Source organism: Trachemys scripta, chromosome 4, assembly GCF_013100865.1.
Source record: "Trachemys scripta elegans isolate TJP31775 chromosome 4, CAS_Tse_1.0, whole genome shotgun sequence".
In the NCBI taxonomy this organism is placed as follows: Eukaryota; Metazoa; Chordata; order Testudines; family Emydidae; genus Trachemys; species Trachemys scripta.
This window is the reverse complement of record NC_048301.1, coordinates 679,329-688,178: the sequence shown is the minus strand read 5'-3', so window position 1 is coordinate 688,178 and position 8,850 is coordinate 679,329. Positions and strand designations below refer to the sequence as shown.

General features: G+C 55.8%; 1 long non-coding RNA gene across 1 annotated transcript; it reads left to right on the top strand.

Annotated features, from left to right (window-relative positions):
• The first annotated feature begins 5,270 nt into the window (after positions 1-5,270).
• On the top strand, positions 5,271-7,705 carry LOC117876090. The gene is made up of 3 exons (XR_004645422.1): positions 5,271-5,463; positions 6,973-7,051; positions 7,378-7,705. It is a non-coding gene; the product is annotated as an uncharacterized LOC117876090 (long non-coding RNA).
• The last annotated feature ends 1,145 nt before the right edge of the window (positions 7,706-8,850 follow it).

Below are 8,850 nucleotides of genomic sequence, written 5' to 3'. Positions count from 1 at the left end.
GAATGAACAGGGGCATGTCTAACATCTGCCTTACCGAGTAACGTCACTGCGCCACTTTTCTCGTCTGTACGTCAGCTCACACAGGCCAACGCTCCTGCCTCTCTGACCTTTGGACAGGGATGAATTCTCAGTCGATAATGGGGCCCGAACAGCGCACGTGCATGTGTGTGTGTGCGTTTGTGAGTGTGTGCATGCACACATGTGCCTGTGTGTGTGCGTGTGCACGTGTGTGTGTGCATGCATGTGACCTTCATTCTGCAGTAGGGTGACCAGACAGCAAGTGTGAAACATCGGGACGGGGGTGGGGGATAATAGAAAAAGACTCAAAAATTGGGACTGTCCCTATAAAATCGGGACATCTGGTCACCCTATTCCGCAGAGCCTGAAAACTGCAGCCCTTCAGTCCCAATCCACCTGGGTGGCTCCCTCTGAGGAGCGGTGTCCCACCCTCTGCTCTCCTCAGCTTGTGGACAGGGAGGAAATCCCAAGCCCAAAGCATGACAGACAATTGGGGCCCAGCCCCCAGCAAATACCCCCCAGGTCTTGTGTCAATCAGCCCAATGCAATGAGCTGTCAGACTCGCCCTCCCCCACCCTGGGCTCTGGCTGGCGCCCTCAGGCTGACCGGTGGACTCAGGACGGTCCCGTTTTGAGGACGCTCCCCCGGGAAATCTGTCAGGTGCTCAGTCCACCCTGCCAGCCGGCCAGTTTTCTGGGCCCAGGATCATCCTGTGCCATTTTTTCTGTCCTTCAGAGGTGGCGGCCTCAGCTCAGGCCCAGGTAGTGTCGGACGCGCTGACCTGCCTGCCCCTGATTGCAGCTTTCTAACCACTGTGCTGCTAACTGCCAAACCTTCCCTCTGGCTGGGTCTGGCCCCTCTGGCTCTGAGCCGGCCCTGCTCTCTGCACGCACAGACGATTCAACACCCCCACATCCCTTCCCACCGCTGCTCACTCGCTCTTCGGGAGAAACGCCCTGCGGCACTGCGGGTTAAACTTGCCAGGGTCTCTCGTCTGCAGCCAAAATGCCCTGTAGGAAGCGGAGGGTTTATAGCCTGAGTCTGGATGGTTCTTTGCCTCAGCCCCAGGCGGTTCTGAGGCCTGTCGACCTGGGCCCAGCTTGGATGCTGCAAAATCCAGTTCTGTTTGTGATACTGAATTTACCAAAGAATGGCATGTCCAGCAGGGGCACTGGTCTGGCTTGCACGCAGCATCAGTTACATTCTCTGCCCCAAGGGGGCGCTAGCCGTCCCTTCGAGGAGGGGCAGCCTGAGTAATATGGAGGGCTGCTGACAGCAGCTGGGTGAGGGTCCGGCTTTCATCTGGGTCTCTGTGTTAGTGGTGATTGACTGGACTCTGGTATGAGCTTCCTGCACCCGGGCTCAAACACCAAACGTCAGACACCAGACCCACTGAGGCTGGGGCGGGGACGGGGGCTGGTGCGCGGGCGGGGACGGGGGCTGTTCTCCTGGATTTTTAGAAGTTGAAAAGTGCAGTAAGCCAGGAAGCTTCTCTCCGGTGGCTGGGCGAGGGCAGGGAACATATTTGTGTCCCAGCTCGGTGCAGGAGTTATGTAAAACCACAACCCAGATACAAACCTAGTTTTCAACCAGAACGTACTATAGAAAATGGACCCTGGCGGCTCCGGTCAGCACCACTGATGGGGCCATTAAAAGTCCGGTGGGCCTTACACAGGTTCCCTGCCCACCTCTGTGCGGCTCCCAGAAGCAGTGACATGTGCCTCGGCTCCTAGGCACAGAGGTGGCCGGGGGGCTCCACATGCTGCCTCCACCCCATGTGCCGACTCCGCAGCTCCCATTGGCCAGGAACCATAGACAATGGGAACTGGACTGCGCAGAACTGCCTGGTCGCCCCTGCGCCAAGGAGCCAAGGGAGATGGCGTCGCTGCCGGAGAGCCTCCTGAGGTAAGTGCCACCCAGAGCCCACAGCTGCACCCCAACCGCCTTCCCCAGCCCAGAACCTCCTCCTGCACCCCAACCCTCTGTCCTAGGCCTGAGCCCCCCCCCAACTCCTTCCTGGAGCCTGCACCCCCCCAGTACCCAAACTCCCTCCCGCAGACCCCACCCCTCACCCACTCCTGCACCCGAACCCCCTGTCCAAGGCCTGAGTCCCCTCCTGCACCCAAAGTCCCACCCAGAGCCCACACCCCAAACACCTACCGCAGATCGGAACCTCCTCCCGCACCCCAACTCCCTGCCCCAGCACAGAACCTCCTCCTGCACCCCAACTCCCTGCCCCAGCCCAGAACCTCCTCCCGCATCCCAACCCCCTGCCCCAGTCCAGAACCTCCTCCCGCACCCCAACTCCCTGCCCCAGGCCTGAGCCCCCCCGAACTCCCTCCTGGAGCCCGCACCCTCCCAGTACCCAAACTCCCTCCCGGAGCCCGCAGCCCTCACCCAATCCTGCACCCGAACCCCCTGTCCCAGGCCTGAGCCCCCTCCTGCACCCAAAGTCCCACCTGGAGCCTGCCCCCCCCCCATACCCTAACCCCAGCCCGAAGCCCTCTCCTGCATCCTGAACCCCTCAGTTCTGGTCCCACCCCAGAGCCTGCACCCCCAGCCAGAACCCTCAGCCCCCCTGCACCCCAACCCCCTGCCCAGTCTGATAATGAGCAAGTGAGTGAGGGTGGGGAGAGCGAGCGACAGAGGGAGGGGGAATGGAGCGAGCAGGGGGTGGGGTCTCAGAGAAAGGGTGGGGCGGGGTGGGGCCTCAGAGAAGGGGCGGGGTAAGGGAGTTCAGTTTTGTGGGATTTTGTGGCAACCCTAACTCCAAAGGGCAGCACCTTCCCCCATTTCCTGGGGATGGTGGAGGGATCTTTACAGGCCTTCGTCCAGCTGGTTGGTGTTTGGAGGGAAACTGGGAGAGAAAGAGAGCAACCTCTGGGATCCCAGAGCCTGGGAGAGACAGCGAGCCACCTTCTGCCCTCGTAACCTAAGGCAGGACGTGAGCCGGCCCTCTGGCTGGCACGGATAAACCCTTTCTGCACGCACGGCGTAGTGAACTCACTGGGAAAGCCAAGATCTTGCTATAGGTGCAGATACTGGGTGTCCCGAAAGGGGAAGTCCTGAGGGATGTGCTTGGTGAAAAGGAAATTAGCCTGTCTGCGAGCTCCTAGATCCCTGGAGCTCCATTTTAGTCCTCTAAGAGACGAGACTGAAAGAGGACAGAGGAATAACGCACAGGGACGGAGATTAAATCATGGGCAGAAGATGAGAGACTGAAATTTGAAGTGGGGACCAATACTAGCTATTGTACTGGGGCTAGTCAAGAGAAGCGCAGTGGTGAAGCAGTGGTGCCAGCAGAGACTTAGGAGTGACACTGCACAGCGAATAGGGCATGAGTCTGCAATGAGCTACGAAAGCCAAAGCGGTTTCTAGCTGCGTACTCAGGGGCGCCCCTTCCCGACACGGGCCGGTTTAACCCCTCGGTAGATACGGCTGAGGTGAGACAGCCCCGAGGACATGGTGCTCATGTCTGGGCACCACACTGCGGGAAAGATACTGACAAAGTGGAGGGAGATGAGGGTGGGGTGATAAGCGTGGTGAGGGGACTGGCGGGGGTGTGCGCTCTCTCTATATGTAATATGCCAACTCCCACTCCAGGGTCCTCAGGGTGGAGGCTCTCACCTGGCTGCCACTTGAGTGTCCTGAGAAAGGCATGTGCTGATGCTCCTGGCCCTGCGAGAGTCAAGGTGCTGCACTAATACAGAGCCAGAGAACCCCCCCCCCCCACACACACACACATAGGGCATCTCCTCTGAGCTCCAGTAACGAGATACATCTGTTACAAGCACATTGATCTGGGAGCTGCCCCCAGGCAGCCTGAGCACTGATAACCCGGAGGGAAGAGTCAGCTTGTGAAAATGGCGCCTCTGGAGACTCTCCCCTTTGACCGTCAGCGCCCCAGGCTGCTGCACCGGGTGCTGGGCTCTTTGCTCCGGGCTGAGGGCCTGCATCGCACTGCACCAGGTGCTGGGCTCTTTGCTCCGGGCTGAGGGCCTGCATTGCACTGCACCAGGTGCTGGGCTCTTTGCTCCGGGCCGAGGGCCTGCATTGCACTGCACCAGGTACTGGGCTCTTTGCTCCGGGCCAAGGGCCTGCATTGCAAAGTGACTTTTTCCCAAGGCTCAGCACAAACCATGGGAAAGACAGAGTCCAGAGTTACTTCCCCTTTCTCATTAGCCGCATTGCAAAGTGGGATCCACGGGAAGTGGCCGACCCACTACAAGCTCTGTGCCCAGACACCACACAGCATTCAACAGAACACACTTAGAAATGCCATAACGCCCAAGGGCAAGCGCCAGCGATGTCAAACAGCAACTCCCGTCCACCCGCTGAGAGCTGGCCACGGATTATAAACCGTCACGAGCATTGCTGTTAATTGGGGGGCGGGGAGTAGTTGCAGAATAGTCAAGATTTAATCAGAGCTCATAACACACTCTTGGGCACTGCACTGCTCCTTTATCCCTTAGGATAGTTAGCAGAACTCACCTCTCCATACATTGAAATAGCTCCGGTAAATTAGTAAAATATCCAAACATCTCAGGTTGCAGGAGTGCATCTTGGAGTGACTGTACAGAAGACCCAGCACCTCAGAGCCTCCCATACGGTGTCCTCTGTCTGTTCAGTTGTGTCTCACCGGCAGGATTCCCCTGAGTGCCTTCGCGCCCACAGAAATCAGACTCTGCAGATTATAATACTGTGCTCAGGCAGATTGCTGGTGAGATGCTGTCTTCTCTGGCATGTAACATAGCACCCGATTTGTATGATGGCAGCTGATGAAGGAAGATAATCAGACAGCCTAATATGCAGAATGCCTGGGTGGCACTCAGTTCTTGTGGTTACAGTAGGTTTCTGTGGGGAATAACACAGGGATATATGGGGGCATAAAGACACCCTTATGCAATTTGAAAAGGCAATGGAGACTATGTAGCCAGACACTTCAGAGACGGACTGTAGGGCAAGTGAGGAAAACAAGAAGGAGATAGATGGATCTGCAGAAGGGTGACAGTTAAATAGAAGGAGAATGATGGACTAAAGTTAGCACTGCCTGTGGGCTCTCCTTTCTGCCAGGCTAAAGAACTGCAAAGTGGGGCCATCCAGACTTGCATGAAAGGAAAAATCGCTCTGGGGATTTTATACTTAATGATCTTGAAAGTCTTTCTCATCTTCTTTTCAGTGCCCTGGATTTGGAAAGAACTTGGAGATTGCAAACATTTTGTAATGCAACATTTGCTGACATTGCTGCCAGCTCTGCTGATCACTGGCCATAAGTGTCTCATTGAAAGGAAAATAATCTTTCTAATCCCTTTACGGTGCGTCATTTCTCTCTCATCGCACACAAACTTGCAAACACGTCCGTGGGGAATACTGGGAATCTGAGGCTGTTCAAGTATCTTATATTCTAGTCAAAGTTTTCATTGATACCAGACCTCTGTAAACCAGGTAATTCTTTCTTTGGTGCTTAAATATGGACTTATTTAAACGTAGGCACCTAGGTTTGGAAATGTTGGCTACTCTGTGCATGCGTGTGTGTGTGAGCGTGTGTGCGTGCAATATATATGTGAGAGAGCTGGGAGCAGATTCATACATTTTAAGGCCAGAAGGGACAATTTATGACCATCTGGTCTGACGTCCTGTGTAACACAGGCCAGAGGGCCTCACAATGTCATTTCTGTATCAACCCAATCATGTCTATTGGTGCTCACCCTCGCTGTTCACTATTGAGGGTAATTAGCCTCTGAAACAACTTGCCCAGGGAGATAGTGAAGAGAACTAATATTTATCTCTTTATTTATTTGCCCTTTATAATGTGGCAGCACCTACAGGCCTCACGCCCGCTGTGCTTGGCTCCCTACCGGCAGGTCCCACCAAGCTGCTCCCATACTGCAACCGTTATACAACGGGAGTATAAAACAGATTTTCAATGCAGGGCGTTAGCGTGACAGGAGACCCCTTCACCAGCTGGTCACCCAGCACATCTCTCTGTGTGAGATACCAAGACGGCCCTATTACTGAAGCGTCTACGCCCCACAGAGTCTTAGTGATCCTCACAACCCCCGTGAGGCAGGGCCATGCTATTAACAGAGGGGAACTGAGGCCCAGGGTCACCCCTGGCCGCTGTGGTACAGCAGGGGATTGAACTCAGGTTTCACACATGCCAGGCTAGGGCCGGCCACAAGGGCTCCTCTTCACGGTTAACCAAGACCCCAGGCTGGCCAGTGAACTGCACGACAGGAGAGGCACTTAGAGGGGCCTCTGTGAGCAACCAGGGAGCGTTTGGGGTGCTGAGTGTGTGTGGAACCACAGAGCTTTGGGGGGGCTGTGTGTGTGGCAATGACAGATTTGGGACGGTGTGGGGCAGGGGAGTATCTTTCCCAGGGACTATCACATGTATCCCTGAAACTGTTAGTTTTGGCAGCGAAATCAGCGGTTGCGGCTGAGTTTAGGTTTAATCCTGATAAGTAATGGGCAAGCCGTGTCTGAGTCAAAGGGCACCGTTAGTGAGGTGCATTCCCCTCTCCAAGAGAGACCGGCTCCTGCAACTGGCCAAACAGTGGGAGGGAGTCCAGCAACGAATGAAGTGAGCCTGGCTTTACCCCACTCTGACAGAAGAACGGACTCTGGTCCCTGGTATAAGATGCTAGCCATGTCCGCTGAGCCTTGTACTCAGTTACGCCCGAAAGCTACTGCTTTCCGATTAATTGGATAAAGGCAGAGCCTCTGGGGTAAATACAAGCATTCCTGTGGATGTCTACAGGTTTAACAGAATATTGGTTGTTTGGGTGAGTTCTCTAAGCTGCTTTTGTATAATTTCTTTCCCCTTTTTAATCCATTTGATTTGTGGCGTGTTGATAGGATTTAAAGTTTAGTAAAACGTTCTCTTCTTGAAATTTGCTCACTCAGTATTACAACAAGGCCAATATCTTGCTTTTCCTTGCATGTCTTAATTAGTGAATTGCATGGCACCTGTTTTCACTGGGCTTCATGAATACCTGCGTCCACTGGACCTGTAACAACCTGGATTTCATTGGTGAGTGCCAACCTCTGCATGCCAGTGTGGATTTTGGAAGTCAAAGGCAATACCCACAACCACTGTACTTGTGGAAGCCTCCTGAGAAACGCAGGCTGCTTCTTAACTGGAACCATTAAGCCTTGTCCACTGAGACGGTGCTAATGGGCTCGGTTTGCATACATTGGCACCAGTGTGAAAGAATGGCTTTGCAAGTACATAACCTCAGTGAGGTGTGGGGCTGGTTTGCGTCTTTGTCTATCTCGCTTCCAAATCCAGACTTTGATTGTTTTTAGCACATTTGTGGTTACCATTTACATTTAACCCGCCCCTCTGTCTTTTTACAGTGCTCATTTGCATGACACCAGCCCGCTGTGATTAGCCCTGTGATAATGGGACTGGGGCACCTTGCCATACCATGCTCTTCATGCACAGCTCTGGTTGCTGGTGGGCAGGATGGAACCTGGGATCTCAATGCATAAGCCACAGGGCTCTTAGCCCACACTGTAGCAGGCTCTCCAATCTCGAGGTGCCACAGCCAGCAGGCCTGGGTTACAGGAGCAGTTAACTCTTGGGAGCCACCTATGTAAACAGACTGTATCTCATCTGTTGGACAATCCAGCCTCCCTTTCATCAGCGGGGCCAGCGACTTGAGAAACTACAGGGAGCAGAAAATTGTTCCTTTAGGTTTGTAATTCACCTAGCCCGTGTGAAAGGTGCCCTCTGCCAGCTCTGGAGAGCAGAGTGCCCTGTCTGTCCACAAACCAGGAGCAGGGCGAGCTTCCCCAACAGCTGCCCTGCTAATCTGACTCCACCCTGACCTGTGGAAGCAACTTCTGCTCCCCCCGATGAATCCTCGGCCCCTCAGCTGAGACTTGCTCACCAGGATGCATATTACGGCCGGTGGTGGTGTGTCTGACACGGGGTGGGGGTCTGATGTGGGTGCGGGTGATGGTGGGGTGTGTCTGCCGCAGGCAGTGGGGGGTATGCCATGGGTGATGGTAGTGGGGAGTGTATTCTGCGAGGGGTGGGGGGGCTGTATCCTACGGGTGAGGGGGATGTATGCCGCAGGCAGTGAGTGCGGGGGCTGATGCCACGGGTGATGGTGGCGGTGGGTATATGCCGTGAGGGGTTGGCGGGCGGGTGGATGTCGCAGGGGTTGGCGGGTGGGTGTATGGCACAGGGGTTGGCGGGCGGGTGTATGTCGCGGGGGTTGGCGGGCGGGTGGATGGCGCGGGGGTTGGCGGGCGGGTGTATGTCGCGGGGGTTGGCGGGCGGGTGGATGTCGCGGGGGTTGGCGGGCGGGTGGATGGCGCGGGGGTTGGCGGGCGGGTGTATGTCGCGGGGGTTGGCGGGCGGGTGGATGGCGCGGGGGTTGGCGGGCGGGTGTATGTCGCGGGGGTTGGCGGGCGGGTGGATGGCGCAGGGGTTGGCGGGCGGGTGGATGACGCAGGGGTTGGCGGGTGGGTGTATGTCGCAGGAAGTGTGGGGGGGTTTAGGATGCGGGTGATGGTGGAGGCTGTATGCCCTGGGTGAGGATGGGGGGGTGTATGCTGAGGATGGGGGGATACGCTGTGGGTGGGGGGGCAGGGTCTATGCTGCAGGTGGTGGGGTTTATGACGTGGATGATGGTGGTGTGGGGGAGGGGTATGCCTCTTCGCTAGGGACTGAAGGGACCAGACCTACATTTACACAGTTTTCCATGAATGCCCAAACAGTGACTGCATCACCTGGGATTAGAACAGGGTTACCATATTTCAACAAGTACAAAAGAGGACGGGAGGAGCCCCGCCCCCGTCCTGCCCTAGCCCCGCCCCTGC